This window comes from Piliocolobus tephrosceles, chromosome 10, assembly GCF_002776525.5.
Source record: "Piliocolobus tephrosceles isolate RC106 chromosome 10, ASM277652v3, whole genome shotgun sequence".
NCBI classification, from domain to species: Eukaryota; Metazoa; Chordata; class Mammalia; order Primates; family Cercopithecidae; genus Piliocolobus; species Piliocolobus tephrosceles.
Window position 1 is genome coordinate 33606816 of NC_045443.1, and position 21451 is coordinate 33628266.

General features: G+C 36.2%; 1 pseudogene; it reads left to right on the plus strand.

Moving 5' to 3' along the window:
- The first annotated feature begins 784 nt into the window (after positions 1-784).
- Positions 785-12707, plus strand: LOC111540648 (annotated as a pseudogene).
- The last annotated feature ends 8744 nt before the right edge of the window (positions 12708-21451 follow it).

Consider the following 21451-nt stretch of genomic DNA (forward strand, 5'->3'; position numbering starts at 1 on the left):
CTGTGCAGTCCCTTACTAGAACTCCTTTTTTGTTGGATTTTTGACTATCAGGACTAAATTTCCAATTTTCACTTCTCTTCTATTTTCCATTTTTGTCACCCTACTCCTTGTGCTTAATTTTGGGGAGATTTCCTTGACCTTGTCCTCTGAGCCTTCTACAATTTCATGTCTTATAGTTCTAAGATCTGCACACTTTTTGGGTTAGTGATTGTTTTTTCTTATTTCATGGATGCAAAATCTTTTCTTCTTTCTCTGACCATATTCATTATGTATATTTAACACTCTTTCACCCTCGTTTCAGTCTTGTCATCTTTTTCTCTGAATAACTCTTTTTGTTGTTGTTCTGTTCTTTATGTTAGAGGATTTTTTCTCAGGTGTCTGCTGATCCCTGGGCTTCCATTTAAAAGCACTGTAATATGGATTTGCAGGACCAAGTGCATCAGTAAGACATAGAACCAATGAGCATCACTGAAGGGCAATTCAGAACTGAGCTGTGTTTTTAATTGGAACACCCCAAATATCAGTATCAACAGCTTTATTCTCTGGAGTGATTAAATTCTTTTCAGAGAGGGACTCTCTAGTGTCTCACCAGGGATGTAAAGGTAATAATTAAAATCTGCCTGCTTTTACTTAATCCTCCTTCTTCAGTATGTCCCCTGACTCTGTCCTCTTTTGGGTCTGATGTCCGGATCTAGAGCCTTTCAAGGTTAATATTTCCGGGCAAAACAAAACACGAAAAACAAACCTATTTTATTTGCAATTTGGGGAAGGGTAATAATTAAGGATGTGTGGGTGGAGACTTGAGCTTCAAGACATCTTAAGAATTACATTGACCCCCAACCCCTGCCTTTTTAGCCTCTTGTCTTACCTCCACCTTCTTCAGAATGAACATGAGGTATCTCCATCTCTGTTTTTTTCTGGGTCTCTCTGGGGTGAATCACTAGCTTCTCATTGCTGTCTGCCTCTAGAGGTTTAGCTCTCTTTGCTTAGCAAGTTAGTGACTGCTTCTTCACCGACTTCCATCTTCTAAACCTATTAACATCTTCTGTCTTTTTTTTTTTGTCTTTTTAGTCTTTTTGTTCTTTGGGGTTTATAGCCTTTTATTGTTTTACTGTCATTGCAGTGTCATATCAGGAGCAGGAGCACAAGCACACAAGTTCTTAATTTATCATGTTTAGCTGTTTAAAAAGGCAATTCTCATTGTGCCACTATTTAAAACTTTCCTGTGGCTTCCAATTGTGCTTTGGATTTATTGAATACCTTCAATATGGTCTGTAAAGCCTTACTGACCTGACTTCTATCTTCTTTATTGTTTTCTGAGTTGACCGTGTACTTTCTTTTCATCCTCAATTTCTCCTTTGCAGCACAAATCATAAAGTCAAATAATTTCTTGTAAGCTCTGGAAGGAAGGGAACATTTCTTGCTTTATCACTGCTCTTTTTCTAGTGCTTCACACTGTGCCAGCAGTAATGTTATTCAATAAACATTTGTTAATGAGTAGATTAATATGTCACTTCTTAACCCTATCTCTTTCTCTGTAGTTATCATCAGTAATAAGAGCCATTAGTTACTTATTTCAGAAATATATAGTATATTAGTCTGTTCTCACACTGCTAATAAAGGCATACCTGAGACTGGGTAATTTATAAAGGAAAGAGGTTTAACTGGCTTACAGTTCCACATGGTTGGGGAGGCCTCCCAGTCATGGCGGAAGGCGAATGAAGAGCAAAGTCATATCTTACGTGGTAGCAGGCAAGAGAGCTTGTGCAAGGGAACTCCTATTTATAAAACCATCAGATCTCATGAGGCTTGCTACCATCAGAACAGTATGGGGGGAACCACCCCCATGATTCAATTATCTTCACCTGGACCAGCCCTTGACATGTGGGGATTATTACAATTCAAGGTGAGATCTGGGTGAGGACAGAGCCAAACCATATCACCAGGGTATGTAATAGAAGCTAGTAAACTGTTCTATTCCCAGGGAGGAAGAAGGCCCACAAGGAAGAGCAAGTGGCAGTAGTGCAATATATCCTTTCAGAAAGAAAAAGATGGCCATTTATATCTCAGGAACAGTCACAAACTCTTGATACCTGTTTTGTGTCGTGTCTGTGTTATATGTTTTATATCTATGCTTAATGATCATAATCATAATTATTATTATATATAAGCTATAAAAAACTAAGTACTTTCAAGCTAATTGTTATAGTATTAATATCTTATATATTAGCTCATTTAGAATAGTGACAGACACAGTTCTAAGCTTTTTACATACATTTACTATTTAATTTTCACAATAAACTGGTGTAATAGATATTTTTATTTGTATTGTACAGGTAAGAAAAAACCACCTCAGAGAGTTTAAGTAGCCTTTCTTAGGGTATATAGCCATTGCTAGTAGAGTCTGGATTTCAATTCAGACCTTAAGTTGCAGAATTTAGATTCTTAGCTATTGCTGTATGCTGCTGCTTCTCATCCATCCTCATAAGGTGTCTACAGAGTAGGCAGAGAGGTATTAAGGGATCAGTCAGCCAGGAAGGTGAATTGATAAAAGCGTGAAATGATAAAAGTATGGCCTTTATCTACTTCTTCATTCACATTAGCAACCAATCCATGACCCTACTAGTTATACCATCTAAGAACCTAGAATGAACCTTGTCATATTCTTTTCCTCTCCCATATAAGTAAATAAGCATATGGATACACAAATGTATAGATGTTACTCTGTTGTCTATTTTCCAAAATGGTGCAGTTTTTACCTAACTGTAACTAATGAAAATCCCTTCAGTTTAACTGTTGTAGTTTAATGAATTATTTTTTCTTGCTTTTTTGAGGTATAATTGACAAATAAAAAAAGTACACATTCAGGGTGTATAATGTGATGATTTGCTATAGCTATACATTGTGAAATGATTATCACAATTAATTTAAATAATATATCCATCATTACTCATAGTTACCATTTTGTGTGTGTAGAGTAAGTTAGTGAAGACACTACAGATCTCCAGGAATACCTGGGAGATATTGTGGATTTGGTTACAGATCACCTCAATAAAGTGAATATCATAATAAAGCCACAGAATATCATCAAAAAGTCACAGCACATTTTTAGTTTCCCAGTGCTTATACAATTTATCTTGACACATACTGTAGTCTATTAAGTGTGCAATTGTACTATGTCTAAAAAGCAATATACATGCCTTAATTAAAAAATACTTTATTGCTAAAAAATTCTAATGATCATCTGACCCTTTAGCAAGTTGTAGTCTTTTTTTGCTGGTGGAGGGTCTTGCGTTGGTGTTGATGGTTGCTGATTGATCAAGGGTGGTTGCTGAAGGTTGGGGTGGCTGTGGCAATTTCTTACAATAAGACAGCAATGAAGTTTGCTGCACCAGTCAACTCTTACTTTCACAAAAGATTTTTTCTGTGCTTTGTGATATCATTTTACCCACAGAAGAATTTTGTACAAAATTGGAACCAGTCCTCTTAAATCCTGTTGCTGCTTTATCAACTAAATTTATGGAATATTCCAAATACTTTGTTGTCATTATAACAGTGTTTCCTGTGTGCTCATCAGGAATAGATTCCATCTCAGGAAACCACTTTCTTTGCTCATTTATAAGAAGCAACTCTTCCTGTGCTCAGGTTTTATCATGAGAGTGCAGTAATTCACGTCTTCAGGCTTCACTTCTAATTTTAGTTCTTTTGTTATTTGTACCACATCTGCAGTTACTTCTGCCACAGAAGTCTTGAACCCCTCAAAGTCATCCATGAGGGCTGGAATCAATTTCTTCCAAACTCCTGTTCATATTTATATTTTGGCTGCCTCCATGAATCATGAATCTTCTTAATGGCATCTGGAAGGATGAATCTTTTCCAGAAGTCTTTATATTTACTTTGCCCAGATCCATCAGAGGTTCACCATCTATGGCAGCTGTGCCCTTATCAAGAGTATTTCTTAAATATTCATGTCCTTTGCAGCAGCAAGTATGCAGCCGGAGGCCATTATCCTAAGTGAGTTCATGCGAGGACAGAAGACCAAATACTGCACGTTCTCACTTATAAGTGGGAGCTAAACATTGGGTACTCATGGACATAAAGATGACAACAATAGACACTAGAGACTACTGGGTGGAGGAAGGAGGACAGAAAGGATTGAAATATGAACTATTGGGTACTATGCTGAGTACCTGAGTGATGGGATCGTTTGGACCCCAAACCTTAGCATCATGCAATATACTCCGGTTACAAACCTGCATATGTACCCCCTGCATCTAAAATAAAGTTAAAAAAAAAAAAAAAGAACCTGGAGAGCCATGTACAGGAAATGTATCAAAATGGAAGAAGAACAAAAGCTTAATAAATCATCGTTTATAAAAACCCCAAACAACAACAACAACAACAACAACAACAACAACAAAAAGTACTTCTGAAATAAAATACTTGAAAATCAAAATTACTCCTTGGTACATGGGCAGCAGTCATGAAAACAACATTAATCTCTTTGTACATCTCCGTCAGAGCCCTTGGATTTCTAGATGCATTGTCAGTGAACAGTAATATTTTGAAAGGAATCTTTTTTCTGAGCATTAAGTCTCAACAGTGGGCTTAAAATATTCAAGAAATCATGCTATAAACAGATGAGCTGTCATCCAGGCTTTCTTGTTCCATTTAGGGAACACAGGCAGAGCAGATCTAGTATCATTCTTAAGGATCCTAAGAGTTTTGAAATGGTAAATGAGCCTTGGCTATCACTTAAAGCCACTAGCTTCACTAGCCCTTAATAAGAGAGTCAGCTTGTCCTTTGAAGCCGGGCACTGACTTCTCCTGTCTCCTATGAAAGTCCTAGATGGCATCTTCTTCTAATAGAAGGTTGTTTCATCTACATTGAAAATCTGTTGTTTAGTGTAGCCACCTTCATCTGTGATTTTAGCTAGATCTTCTGGATAACTTGCTGTAGCTTCTACCTCAGCACTTGTTGCTTCACCTTGCACTTTATGTTGTGGAGATGGCTTCTTCCCTTAAACCTAATGAACCAGTCTCTGCTAGCTTACAAGGTTTCTTCTGCAGCTCCCTCACCTCTCTCAGCCTTCAAGGACCTGGAGCAAGTTAGGGCGTTGCTCTGGATTAGAGTTTTGTGTAAGGAAATATTGTGGAGGTTTGATCTTCAATCCAGACCAGCAAAACTTTCTTCAGGCTGTTTTCACTTTCTTTTTTCTTTTTTTTTTTTGAGAAGGAGTCTTGCTGTGTTGCCCAGGCTGGAGTGCAGTGGTGGGATCTCCACTCACTGCAAGCTCCACCTCCCAGATTCAGGCCATTCTCCTGCCTCAGCCTCCTGAGTAGCTGGGACTACAGGCACCCGCCACCACGCCTGGCTAATTTTTTTGTATTTTTAGTAGAGACGGGGTTTCACTGTGTTTGCCAGGCTGGTCTCGATCTCCTGACCTCGTGATCCACCCACCTCAGCTTCCCAAAGTGCTGGGATTACAGGCGTGAGCCACCGCACCCGGACTGTTTTCACTTTCTTATCATTTGTATGTTCACTGGAGTAGCGCTTGTAATTTCTTTCAATAACTTTTTCTTTGTATTCATAACTTGGCTAACTGATGCAGGAGGCCTAGCTTTCAGACTCTCTTGGCTTTAGACATGCCTTCTTCACTAAGCATAATCATTTCTAGCATCTGATTTAAAGTGAGAGATGCGGCCTGGTGCGGTGGCTCACACCTGTAATCCCAGCACTTTGGGAGACCGAGATGGGCGGATCCCTTGAGTTCAGGAATTCTGGACAACATGGTGAAACCCCATCTCCATTAGCCGGGCATGGTATTGCACTCCTGTAATCCCAGCTACTTGGGTGACTGAAGCAGGAGAATCTCTTGAACCCGGAGGCGGAAACTTCAGTGAACTGAGATTGCGCCACTGCAGGCCAGCCTGGGTGATAGAGTGAGACCCTGTCTCAAGAAATAAATATATTTTAAAAATAATAATAATAATAAATAAAGTAAAGTGAGAGATGTGTGACTCTTCCTTTCACTTAAACACTTGAAGGCCGGTTTCGAGTTAGTAGTTGGCCTAATTTTAGTATTGTATCTCAGGTAATAAAGAGACCCGATGAGAGGGACAGAGATAGGAGATCGCCAGTTAGTGAAGCAGTCAGAACACACAAAATATTTATCAATTATTTTGCTGTCTTTTATGGGTGTGGTTTATTGTACTTCGAAACAATTAATACGGTAATATCAAAGATCACTGTGTTAGGCGATTATTGCATAGCTATAAAGAAATTCTTAAGACTAGATAATTTATAAGAATAGAGATTTAATTGGCTCACAGTTCTGCAGGTTGTAGAGGAGGCAAAATGCCAGCATCTGTTTCTGCGGATGGCTTAGGGAACTTTTACGGTGGAAGCTGAAGTGGGAACTTGGATGTCACGTGGTGAAAACAGGAGCAAGAGAGAGGGAATTGGGGGCAGAGGTGCCACACACTTAAACAACCAGATCTTGTGTGAACTTAGAGAGAGAGCTCACTTACCACTAAGAGAATGGCCCAAGCCATTTATGGGGGATCTATCCTCATGATCCAAGCCCCTTCCATCATGCCCCAACTCCAACACCGGGGATTACATTTCAGCATGAGATTTGATCAGGACAAATATCCACACTGTATCAATCACTGACCACATATCATCATAAAAAAGATAATAATGAAAATGTTTGAATATTGCAAAAATTATGAAAATGTGACAGACATGAAGTAAGCACATGCTGTTGGAAAAATGGTGCCAATACACTTGCTCAAGGCAGGGTTGCCACAAACCTTCAACTTGTAAGCAGCACAATATCTGTGAAGTGCAATAAAATGAAGCACGATAAAACAAGGTATGACCGTCTTCTCAGCATATTTCAAATAAATAATATGGTATTGTTAATGACAGTCACTATGCTGTATATTAAATCTCTAGCATGTATGGCGTGATGAATAATTATTTTTAATGACTAGAAACATTTCAAGATGATGATATACCATAATTTATTCAATTATTTCCCTACGGATGCAGATTTTTTTTTTTGTTTACTTTAGCTATTTATCACAATGGGCCATGTTGCAGTGAATTTACTTATAATATTTACTTAAATACTGATAATTTTATTTACAGTATCTATATTTCCAAGGAAGATAATTCTGCTATGTGAAATTACATTTAAATTCACATTTCTACCAGAAACATATAAGATTATACTTTTTTGTGCATCTCCGCTTATAAAAATAGATGTTAGTAGTTTTAAATTCCTGACATTATTTTGAGTGCATTATTTTCAAAGACTGCCCTGTGTTTTTATATGTAAACACTTATGCAAATATATATATAATCTATATGCCTATCAAAGAAATTAAAATTAAAATGCAAAATATTTTTATTTTTGATTAAAAAAATAAGGAATCTGAGACTAACCATTGTGTCTTTTCTAAACTTGTGATCTCAAACCTTAGCATATGTAAGAATCATTTGGAATGGTTGTTAAAACATAAGTTGCTAGGCCTCACTCCTGGAGTTTCTAATTCATTTGATTTGAGGTAGGGACTGAGAATTTGCATTTCTAAAAATTTCCCATGTGATACAGATACTGCTGGTCCAGGGACCACACTTTGAGAACCACTCTTCTAGATGGGTTCTTTAGACCAAAGGTATCCTTAAGAATTTACGTAGTATACTTACTTACTTCGGGTGTAATATCTGGTCAACTCAAAATAAGCAATCTAAAATAACAATAGATTGAGGGCATTAACTGAAATTAGGTAAAAAAAAAAAAAAACAAACAAACAAACAAACAAACCCACAGTTCTGTTTTAAGTTCCATAATTTGCCAGCTGTGTAATGGATAACTTACTTAAACTCTTTGAACTTAGCGTGTCTTTTTTTACTGATAGAATAATATCATGTTTTACTTCATCAAAGGATTGCCCTGATGCTCAAAAGAGGCAGTGAATGTGAAAGTACTCAAAAATGCTATGCAAATATAAATTATAATAATCGCTCTGTGGATTAGGATTATTTGATATATAAATCAGTTATAGCTCAGCCTTTTTACTCTGTGTCAAATATTTTTCTCGAATTGGTGCCTCATTAATAAGTAAAATAATTGGGCCCCCAGAAGTCTTAAGAAGTAGCAAAATACCTTTCTCATGAGGCAACAAGTGATGAATTACCTCACGTAGCACATAATTAACCTCCCTAAAATTCCCATTTACACCACATTCTTCCTCAATTCTCACAGAGGAAGTTCCAATCATTCTAAATCGTATTAGAATATTCTATTATCTCTACAGCAGTGGTCTCTCTCTGAAATTATCTTGCTGGTTTATTTATGTGTTTACCATCTATCTTTCCCATACTAGATTACAAACGCCCTGACAGCGAGGTCTGACTTTTTCACCACTGCATCCCAGAACTGAGAATAATTATAGGCACAGAGCAGGAATAAAATGACAATTTAGCTTTTTAGTGACCATGTGAAGCGCTATAATAGCTCTTAAGTAGGATTTATCTGGTACTGACAAGTTTGAATTAAGTGCTTAGAATGTACTGTGTCAATTTCTAAACACCAAAATCACATAAACGTTACTGGTTATTTTGAGAAGTTCAATAAAGAGGATATATTGATTTAAATGATTTGTAAATCACTAGGATTACAATTCATTCATTAAACAAAGTTATATAATTAATACATGATGATATAAATAGTATGTAAGTTCTGAGGAAATTTTTCTTCTCAGTTTCTCTCTTGGCAGAAAGCTGGCCTAGAAAATTTCAATTTAATTTGTTGAGTAAGTTTTCTGCAGAAGATATTTGTAATTTTTTTTATTGTAAACATTAAAGAGTTAGTGCTAGAATATGGAATATGACTATAAAGTAAAATATATTGTTTGTCTGCATAGTTGCTTTTATGGACTCACCAACAATTTAAAAATGCTGCATTTATGCAAATTTTCTTGGAGTGTTTCTTTTGGGATTAACTTCAAAGCCAACTCACATGCTACAAAATACAAACAAAACAAAAAACAGAGAACTTAAAAATGATTCAAGTTTTTTAAACCTAAATTATAATTGTGTATATTGATTAAATATTTTATTTACCAATCTTGAATTCTGGCTGTTAAATCTTTACTTTAAAAACAAAGGGATTCTTGGTAAAGAAAACACTAAACAAACTAGGAATACAAAGGAACTTTCTCAACCTCATGAAGGGCATTTACACGAAACAATAAACAAATATCCCCCTCCTCACAGCTCTCCCACATAAACAAAAATCCCAACTAACATCGTATTTAATGGTGAAAGACTGAAAGATTTACCCAAAGATTACGAAAAGACAACAATATACACTCATGCCTCTTCTATTTAACATTTTACTGGAGGTTCTAGGCAGGACAATTAGGGAAAAATAATGAAACAAAAAGCAGCCAGATTGGATAGTTTTACTGTCTCTGTTTGCAGAGGACATCATCTTATATACAGAAAATCTTAAGGAATCCATATTGAAACTACAACAACTAATAAATTAATTTAACAAAGTTTCAGGATTCAAGATTAATATAAAAATATTATTGCTGTATAATAGTAATAAGCAATCCAAAATGAAATTAAGAAAGCAATTTCACTTAAAACATTAAAATAATAAAATACTTATAAGACTTGAGCCTTGTGAAATACAAATATTGCTGAAAGAAATTTTAAAATATCTTAATAAATGGAAGATATGTTCGTGAATCCAAGACTTACTATTGTTAAGAAGGCAAAGTCCCAAAGTTGATATACAGATTTAATGTCATCTATATGAAAATCCCAGCTGCTTTTTTTGCAAAAATTAATCGAATGGTCCCAAAATTTAGATGGAACTGTAAAGCACCCAGAATAACTCAAGCAATCTATAAAAAAGAAGAAATTTGAAAGTCTCATACTTCCAATCAAATTTACTATAAAGCCCTAAAGTAATGCAGACAGTGAGGTCTAGGATAAGGATAGATATACAGATTGATGAAATGATAATCCAGAAAAAAACCCTTATATTTATGGGCAACTGACTTTTCAATAAGGTTACAAACACAATTCAGTAGGGGAAAAAATCATTTTTTCAACAAATGGTGATGAGACAACTGGTATACACATGCAAAAGGATGGAAGTATACCTCTTCCTCACACCATACATAAAAATTAATTCAAAAGAGACCATAGACCTAAATGTAAGAACTGAAATTATAAACCTTTTTGAGAAAAACAAGAATAAATTTTCATGACCTTCAGTTAGACAATAATTTCTTAGATTTGACACCAAAAACTCAATAGACAATATTTTAAAAAATAGATAATTTGAACTTAATGAATATTAAATCTTTTTTACTTCAAAAATGCATCAAGAATGCAAAAAGCTAACTGATGGGTCTGGAGATAATATTGTAAAATACTTATATAATGAGGGACTTTAATCTAGAAAATATAAAGAATGCTTATAAGTCAACAACAAAAAGACAGATAACTCAATTTTAAATAAATGAGTAGAGGATTTGAATAGATATTTCCCCAAAGAAGATATACATATGGTCACTAAGCACATTAAGATATTCAACATCATTAGCCATTAGAGAAATGCAAATTAAAACCATAGTAACATATCACTTCATATCAACTAAGATAGCTATTATTAAAAGACAGATATAACACATGTCAGTAAGAGAGTGTAGAACCCTTATGCACCTCTGGTAGAAATAAAAATGGTACAATGACAGTGGAAAACCAGGTATAACTTCCTATGAGTTATCTACTGATTCACTTCTTAGTATTTAGCCAGGAGAACTGGAAACATATTTTCACACACAAAAATGTATGCACTAATATTCATAGCAGTATTATTCCTAGTTTTCAAAAAGTGGTAATATCCATCAGCTGATTAATGGATAAACAAAATGTGATGTATTCTGTATCATAGAATATTATTTTGCAATAAAAAATAATAAATTACTGATACAAGCTACAACGTAGATGAACTCGGAAAATATTGTGTTAAGTGAAATAAGCCAGTCACAAAAGACCACATACTCTGAGGCACCATTTAAACAAAGTCTCTAGGGTACCTAAATTCTTAGACATGAAAAGTAGATTCGTGGCTTTCAGGATCTGGGGAAGGGGGCAGGAAGAACTGGGGAATGGGCAGTGGCTACTAATGGAAAGGTTATTTTTTTGGTGATGAAATGTTTCAAAGTTAGTAGTGATGTTTACGCAACTCTGTGGATACTCTAAAAATCACTGAATTATACACTTTCAAAGATTGAATATTAAATGTGAATAATATCCCAATAAAGTTATCTTTAAAAAATAACATGCTTATTTATCACCACACAGAATTTAATTTTCAATGCCTTATATATTTAAAATTGTAAAAATTAATTCTAAAATAAAAATGTTTACATCATTTTTAATGTAAAAATTGAAACCATAATGCAGGATAAAATATACTGAAAAACATCATAAAAAATGAACTGAGGTCATGCTGAGCCAGGGTCTGGCCCGTGAACCCAGCAGCAGCCCCTCAGCTTCACCCACCACCTACCGACCACGGACCCCTGCAAAGTGAATGAGCTTCCGGCCTTCGTGAAAATGTGTAAGCAGGATCCAAGTGTTCTGCACACGAGAAAATGCGCTTCCTGAGGGAGTGGGTGAAGAGCATGCGGGGTAAAGTGCCATCTGCTGCTCAGCTCAATCAGAAGAAAATATCAAGGAAGAAAAAACAGATAATAAGAAGGCGGAGGAAGACTTAAAGACAGACAAAACATCAAGTGAGGAAAGCGAACTGATAATGAAGGTGTGATGGAACTAGACACTGATGCCCCTCAAGAAATGGGAAATTCAGAGATAGCAGAGGAGATGATGGATCAGGTAAATGATAAGAAAGTGGCTGCCATTGAAGCCCTAACTGATGATGAACTGTAGAAAGCTATCAACTCATTCCTAAATTCCATCAAGCTGAATCCTCCCTTGGCCATTCTGTATACCAAGAGGGCCAATGTCTTTGACAAATTACAGAAGCCAAATGCTGCCATTTGAGACTGTGACAGAGCCATTGAAATAAATCCTGATTCAGGTCAACCTTACAAGTCATGAGGGAAACCACACAGATTTCTTAGTCCATTGGGACGAAGCAACCCATGATCCTGCTTGGCCTTGCCTTTAAACTGGATGATGATGAAGATACTAGAGCAGTGCTGAAAGAAGTTCAACCTAGGGTACAGAAAATTGCAGAACATCGGAAAAAGTGTGAGAGAAAACGTGAAGAGTGAGAGATCAAAGAAGGAATAGAAAAAGTTAAGAAGGCTCCAGAAGAGCATGAGAGAGCCCAAATAGAGGAAGAAGCCAGAGGACAGTCAGCAGTTCAGTATGGCTCTTTTCTTGGTGGCTTTCTTCGGGGAATGCCTGATAATTTTCACAGAGGAATGCTGGGAATGGGAGGGGGAATGCCTTGAGTGGCAGGAATGCTTGGACTTAAAGAAATTCTTAGTGATCCTGAGGTTCTTGCAGCGAAGCAGGATCCAAAAGCTATGGTGGCCTTCCAGCACATAGCCCAGAACCCAGCAAATATGTCAAAACACCAGAGCAACCAAAGGTTATGAATCTTATCGGTAAATTATCAGTCAAATTTGGAGGTCAAGTATAATGTCCTCCTGATAAATAAAGCCCTTGTTAAAGGAAAAGCAACCTAGATCACCTAGAATGCTTTGGATGGGTGTCACAATAATATGAACCTGTGTACTTCTGACCTTCTCATCAAGAGAGCTGGGTCACTTTGAAGATAATCACTATCTCTCGACCCCAAATGCAGCTGAAGCATTTTACAGTGGTTTGCCATTAGGGTATTCATTTACATAATGTTTTCCTACTAGGAATTACAAACTTTAAACACTTTTTAAACTTTAAAACTATTTAAAACAAAAAAATGAACTGAGAAAAATGTGTGTGGCATATATGCCAAAAGGTTAGTAACAATAATATCTCAATAATAAAATATTTCATAAATTAATTAAAACAAAAGTCAAATTTTAATAATGAAATAGGCAACATGAATTTTTAAAAAATGTAGCCATGACAAATTAACACATAAAATAACCTCATTAACAGTCAAGTAACTGCAGAATTTAACAATATAATCAGCTTTTTAAAAAATTGTAAGACCCATTGTAGGCAAGATAACTGGGTAGTTGTGTACACTGTTGGTAAGAAAATAAGTGGATGTTATATTTCTCTAAATTACTCATTTTTGCATGCTTTCCTTAGAAGTATACTTCTAACAGTTTATCCTAAAGAAAATACCATGAGTGAATTAACTGATTTAGCAAGAAAAATATTTATCAGAACATTGTTTGTAATACTAAAAATGTTAGAACAATTTACATTTCTAAAATGGGGAATTTATTAGATCACGTGTGTCATATTGGCAAAATTGAACACCATTCAGTTATTCAAAAAAGAGCTATTGGTGAGAGGAATCTGAGATGATGGAAATAGGAAACACCAGGAATCTGTTTTCCCACCTAGACAACAATTGCGTTAGCAGAATGGGTCTGATGTAAATATTTTGGAACTCTGGAGTCTGTTGAAGGTTTGTAACTTCCAGGGGTGGCTTGGATGATAAATTGCAGTTAATTTAGGTCAGTTTCAGCTCTTACCACCATAGAATCTGTCTCGCACCCCCAACCCCATGACAGGCAGCTTGCATGTGTTCCTGGAACAACCTGCCCATAGTTTGCAGGAGCCGTGTGAGGCAAAACATATCCTGTCTTCCAAATATCAGGTTCTGTGTTCTCATTACCAATTGCTATTTCTGATCACAGAAGTACAGATGGGGTGGGGGGATAGAGAGGCATTGTTGTTGCATCTCCCCCAGTTGTTGCAAGCCCTCGGTCTGTGACTGAAAAGACTTCCAGGTGATTTAAAGGGCCAGTGATTCTTGCCACACCAATTTTTCTCCTTTTCCCCTCTTGGAAGCCAGATATTAAAGACTAGGACCTTAAGAAGCAATTGCATACATGGGGAAAATTAGAAAGTTACCATGCGTATGTAAGGAAAGGTATGGGCTCAGAAAAGACTTGAGAAGACCTGAAGTTTACACCACAGGCTGATATTCGGCACAGAGACAGCCTACAACAACAGCAACAAAAGCTATAATAAAACTGCAAGCCCTGGAAAAGGGAGAGGATTTGATTTCCAGAGTTAACCATTTTATTAGATTCAAATGTCTAGTTTTCAACAAACATATCAAAAGACATATGAAGAAATTGGCAAGTATGACCCATTCAAAAGAAAAAAATAAATTAACAGAAATTGTCCCTGAAAAAGACCTGATGGTAGATCTACTACACAAAGATCCTAAAAAAGCTGCTTTAAAGATGCTGAAGGAACTAAAGGAAGATGTGGAGAAAGTCAAGAAAATGATGTGTGGAAATAAATGGAAATATCAACAAAGAGATGGAAAATGTAAAAGGAAACCAAAGAGAATTTCTGGACCTGAAATTATAATAATGGAAATGAGAGAAATCACTACAGGGATTCAGAGAGATTTGAAGAGAAAGAAGAAAGAATCAATAAAGTTGAAGATAGGACAATGGAAACTATTGAGTCTGAGGAGCAGAAAGAAAAAAGATCGAAGGAAAGTGAAAAGAAACTATAGGACATGTGGGACAGCATCAACCAACATATGCATTGAGAGAGTCCCAGCAGGAGAAGAAACAGAAAGAGAAAGATAATTTTTGAAAGAATAATAGCTGAAATATTCCCAAATGTGATGAAAAACATTAAAATAGTTATTTAAGAAGCTCAATGAATTCCAAGTTAAATGAACTAAAAAAGACTCACACTGAGGCACATTATTATAGTAAAATTTTTCAGAGACAAAAACTAAGAGAATCTTGAAAGCAGCAAGACGGATGGAATTTGTCACATATAACAAATCCTCAACAAGACTATCAGCTGATTTCTCAGAAAATTTGGAGGCCAAAGGTCAATATAGTCAAAGTGCTAAAAGAAATAAAAATACCTGTCAACCAAGGATTCTATATCTGGCAAAACTTTCTTTCAAAAATGAGGGAGAAATTAAAATGGTCTCAGAAAACAAAAGCCAAGGGAATTCTTTACCAACAGGCTTTCCCTGTAAAAAATACTCAAGGGAGTCCTGCAAGATAAAATGAAAGGACACTAGTCAGTAACTCAAAGCTGTATGAAGAAATAAAAATCTCGATAAAAATAAGAATGTGAGCAATTATAAAAACTAGTGGTATTGTAACAATGGTTTGTAGCTGTACTTTTAATTTTCTACAGAATTTAAGAGACTTTTAAAAAATAGTCTAAAGGTTAGTACTATTGAAACTTTGCTTTGTAACTCCAAATTTTGTTAGAAAACAAAATTGTGATTTAAGAGACTAATAATTATGAGTATATGTTTCTGAACACATGAGGTATAAAAATGTCATTCTGTGAATGACATAAAAAGGGTGGAGGCAGAACTGTTAAAAGAGTAGAGCTCTTATATGTTACTTAAATTAACCTGGCATAAATGTCAATTATTATAACTTTAGGGTGTTAAGCATAATCCTCATGATAACCACAAAGAAAATAGCTATAGAATATATACAAAAGGAAATGAGCAATGAATTTTAACATTCCACTACAAAAATTAAACTAAACATAGAAGATAGTAATACAGGAAATGGAACACCAAAAAGTTATAAGCCATATAGAAAACAAATAGTAAAATGACAAGTAAGTTCACCCCTATAAGTAATTACTTTAAATGTAAATGAATTAAACTTGCCAACCAAATGACAGCCATTGGATGAATGGATTGAAAAAACATGTTCGAAGTATATGCTGTTCACAAGAGACTCACTTTAGATCAAAGATACAAATAGATTGAAGGTGGACAAAAGGAAAAAGGTATTTCGTGCAAATAGTAATCAAAAGAAAGCAGGGGTAGTTATATCAGACAAAAATAGACTTTAAATCAAAATAAACTTTAATCTTCTTAAAGATAAGAAGGAAACTTTATATTCATAAAAAGGTTTAATACAGGTAGGAACACACAACAATTACAAACATGTAGACACTTAATGGGACTAAGAAATAAAGAGAGAAGACTGAAACTACTAAGATCAGAATGGAAAGTGGGCATATAATTACTGATTCTACAGAAGTAAAAAGGATTATGAGAGTGCTATGACAAATTATATGCCAACAATTGGATAATTTCAATGAAGTGGACAAATTCCTAGAAACATGAAACAAACAATACTAAATCATGAAGAAATAGAAAACATGAGTAGATCTATTACTAATAATGAGATTGAATCAGTAATCGAAAAATCTTCCAACAAAGAAAAACCTTAGACCTGATGAATTCACTGGTGAATTCTGCCAAACATTTAAAGAAAAATGAGCACTAATCTGTTCAAACCTTTGTTAAAAAATTGAAGAGGAGGAATTGAAGAGGAGGGAACATTTCCTGTCCCATTCTATAAGGTCAGCATGAACGTGATACCAAAGCCAGACAAAGACACTGCAGGAAAAGAAAATTACAGAACAATGTAATTGTTTACAACAATTGTCACTGAAAAAGACCTGATGGTAGATCTACTAAACAAAGATCCTAAAACAACTGCTTTAAAGATGCTGAAGGAACTAAACAATATAAACAATGATTCAGCAAAATATTAGCAAATGGAACTCAGCAGTATATCAAAATGATTATACACTATGACCAAATGCAACTTATTTCTGAATGCAGTGATAGTTTAATACATAAAAATTGATCAATGTAATGTATCACATTAACAAAATGAAAGAAAAACCTACATAATTATCTCGATGCAGAAAAATTATCCCACAAAATTCAGCATCTTTTATAATTAAAACTTTCAACAAACTAAGAATAGAAGGAAAGTACCTCAATATAATACAGGCCATATATAAAAATCCTGCAGTGAACATTATACTCGACTGTGAAAGATTGAAAGTTTTTCATCTAAGATCAGAAACAAGGCAAGGAAGACTGCCTTCACCACTTCTATTCAATATAGGACTGGAAGTCCTATTTAGGGCAATTATGCCAGAAAAAGAAATAATAGGCATCTAAGATAGAAAAAAAGGAATAAAATTATCTCTGTTCACAGATGATATGCTTTTATGTGTAGAAAACCCTAGATTGCACAAAAAAACTATAGAATCAATAAATGAATTCAGCAAAATAGCACTATGCAAAGTCAGCACAAAAATCAGTTGAATTTTTATACGTTAACAGTAGGCCATCTGAAAAGAAAATTACAAAAATAATTCCATTACAATGACATCAAAGAAAAGAAAGTACTTAGGTATTAACTGGGCAGTTGAAAAATTTATACAATGAAAACGATAAAACATTGCTGAAATTAAAGAATACATAAATAAGTGGGAAAATGTCCCACATTCAAAGATTGGCAGACTTAATATGGTTAATATGTCAACACTACCCAAAGCAAACTACATATTCAATGCAATTCCTATCAAAATCTCAATGATTTCTTTTTGTAGAAAGAGAAAGCCCATTTAAAAATTCACATGGAATCTCCAGGGACCCTGAATAGCCCAAAATATCTTGAATAAAAGGGAACAAAGCTGACACATTTACACTTCTCAAAAGGACAGATATGTAGGCCAATGAAATAGAATAAAGAACCCAGAAAAATAGCTGGGCGCAGTGGCTCACGCCTGGGATCTCAGAAATTTGGGAAGGTGAGGCAGGTGGATCACCCGAGGTCAGGAGTTCGAGACCAGCCTGGCCAACATGGTGAAACCCCGTCTCTACTAAATATACAAAAATTAGCCGGGCGTGGTGGTGGGCGTCTGTAATCCCAGCTACTCGGGAGGCTGAGGCAGGAGAATCACTTGAACCTGGGAGGCGGAGGTTGCAGTGGGCTGAGATCATGCCACTGCACTCCAACCTGAGTGACAGAGTGAGATTCTGTCTCAAAACAACAACAACAACGACAACAAAAAACCCAGAAAAATCTTCCCACATATGGTCAAATAATTTTGATATGGTGCCCACACCATTCAATGGGGGAAAAGATAGTTTTGGTTCTAGAAAAATCGGATATCGACGTGCAAAGAAATGAAGTTGGACTTTTACCTAGCACTATAACTCAAAAATTAACTCAAAATGAACCAAAGACCTAAATAAATGTAAGATCTAAAACTATAAAACCCTTAGAAGACAATATAATGCAAAAGTTTCATAACATTAAACTTGTCAAAAATTTATTGGCTATGACACCAATTTAAACAGACAGTAAAAGAAAGAGAAGTTGAACATTATTAAAATTTGAACAATTTTATGTATTAAAATAACAGAGTAAAAAGGCAACACACAGAATGGGAGAAAACATTTGCAATTTGTTCTCTGCAATTGATCACTGATATGATTGGATTATTTTAATTTTTATCCTTTAGCTTATATACCTATATCATCTAAATTTTATATGATAACCATGTGTTATTATTATAATATGAAAGAACTACTTAGATAATAATAGTCTCAAATAAATCTAAAGTTTAGAAAGAGATTTTTTAAAAGATTGCAATAATTTTTGGAACAGGTAATCTTAGTCTGTTAAGAGTGTTTATACCATAAAATGGATTGACTTATAAACAACAGAAATTATTTTTCACAGTTCTGGAGGCTGAGAAGCTTGAGATAAAAGTGCCAGGAGATCAGTGGTGAGTACCCACTTCCTAGTTCACAGAGAGGAGTTTCATCTTGTGTCTTCACATAGGAGAAGGGCCAGATGTGCTCCCTTAGCCTTCTTTTATAAGACCAAATTACCTCCCACATCCTAATACTATGATATTTGAGGTTAGGATTTCAAAATATGAATTTTGGAGGGACACAAACATTCAGATAATAGCAAAGGTATTATAGTTTAATAGTTATGAGCTTGGGTCTGGAGTTAGCATAGGTTCAAACCCCAACCCTGCCATGTCTTCCAGAATTTTAAGCAATAACTATTCTAAAAGTTCAGAATCTTCTTCTATTAATCTAGAATTATAACACTTCATTGTATATGGATTAATGATGTAAATATATATAAAGCTCAGATTACAAAGCTTAATATTTTGCAGAAACTCAATAAATGGTGGTAACCTCCCTTTAAACTTTCATAGAGCCCATATTTCTCTATTTTGATCTTAAGAACATATGTGCATATCTTTCTTAAATGCTTTGCTTTGAACTTCATTTCATTATACTAAATCAAAATAAATATAGAAAAATGTAATCTCATTTAAATTAGATGCAAGGAACATTACAAAAATATTAAATGAAAATTGTTTCTCCATGTGAGCTTGTATTTCATTATCATTCAAATTATTTAACAAAACAAATTTTTTAGGTTTAAATGATTTTAGACTTTTTTCAGCCGGCTGATTGTTTCAAATTGAAACAATTGCCAGCCTGGTGTTCAAAATACAGTAACATATCAATGTCTGATAATTAAATTAAAGAGTCTGTGCTTCCTTGGATTCATATGCATACATAGCACTTAGTAAACTTAATAGTAAATGAGGGAGCAAAATGATTTTCCTATGAATCTAAAACAAGGACATGCTTCTGAACTGTTTTCAAGTATCCAGACTACATAGGGTAAATATTACTTTTAAATGAACACCTTAATATTGTGTATTTACACTTTCTGTGATACACACAGATAATTGAAAACTGTCAATGAACTCAGAGCACTTTGTCCAGTAAATCTAATGGTTTCAGCTGATTTAGGTGCAGTCACTTTATTCTTTTGCGATGTTAAGTTGCCCAGAAACAGGAATGCGGGATTGCTGGCAAGATGGCCGAATAGGAACAGCTCTAGTCTGCAGCTCCCAGTGACATCCATGCAGGAGGTGGGTGATTTCTGCATTTCCAACTGAGGTACCCAGTTCATCTCACTGGGACTGGTCAAATTGAAGCAGGGTGGGGTGTCACCTCACCAGGGAAGTGCAAGAGATTGGGGAACTCCCTCTCCTAGCCAAGGGAAGCCATTAGGGACTGTGCTGTGCATTCCTGCACAGATACTGCATTTTTCCCATGGTCTCTGCAATCGGCAGACCAGGAGATTCCCTCCAATGCCTACGCCACCAGGGCCCTGGATTTCCAGCACAAAATTGGGCAGCCCTTCGGGCAGACACCGAACTAGCGGCAGTTCTTTTGTCATACCCCAGTGGCACCTGGAACGCCAGCAAGACAGAGCCCTTCACTCCCCTGGAAAGGGGGCTGAAGCCAAGGAGCCAAGTGGACTGGCTCCAGTGGGTCCTACTCCCACGGAACCCAGCAAGCTAAGATCTACTGGATTGAAATTCTTGCTGCCAGCGCAGCATTCTGAGCTCCACAGACCGGGGATGCTCAAGCTTGGTGGGGGAAGGGGCATCCACCATCACTGAGGCTTGGGTAGGAAGTTTTACCCTCACAGTGTAAACAAAACCACTGGGAAGTTGGAGCTGAGCCCAGCCCACCTCAGCTCAGCAAGGCTGCTGCGACCAGACTGCTTCTCTGGATTCCCTCCTCTCTGGGCAGGGAAGCGCTGAAAAAAAGGCAGCAGCCCCAGTCAGGAACTTATAGCTGAAACCCCCACCTCCCTGGGATAGAGCACCTAGGGTAAGGGGCAGTTGTGAGAAGAGCTTCTGCAGACTTAAACGTTCCTTCCTGGCAGTTATGAAGAGAGCAGAGGATCTCCCAGCCCAGTGTTTGAGCTCTGATAAGGGACAGACTGCCTCCTTAAGTGGGTTGCTGACCCCCATGTATACTGACTGTTAGACTCTTCCCAGTAGGGGCCAACAGACCCCTCATACAGGAGAGCTCTGGCTGGTATCTGGCAGGTGCCCCTCTGCAACAAAGCTTCCAGAGGAAGGAACAGGCAGCAATCTTTGCTGTTCTGCAGCCTCTCCTTGTCAATACCCAGGCAAACAGGGTCTGGAGTGAGCTTCCAGCAAACTCCAGCAGACTTGTAGCAGAGGGCCCTATTAGAAGGAAAACTAACAAACAGAAATGAATAGTATCAACATTAAAAAAAAAGGAGGTCTACTCAAAGACCCCCTCCAAAGGTCCCTGACTTCAAAGTCCAAAGGTAGATAAATCCATGAAGATATGGAGAAACCAGCACAAAAAGCCTGAAAATTCCAAAAACCAGAATGCCTCTTCTCCTCCAAAGGATCATAATTCCTTGCCAGCAAGGGTGGGGAGGGGGGGGAACAAAAAAAACAAAAAAACTGGACAGAGAATGAGTTTAATGAGTTTGACGAAGTAGGCCTCAGGGGGTGGCTAATAACAAATTTCTCCAAGATAAAGGAGCACGTTCTAACCCAATGCAAGGAAGCTAAGAATCTTGA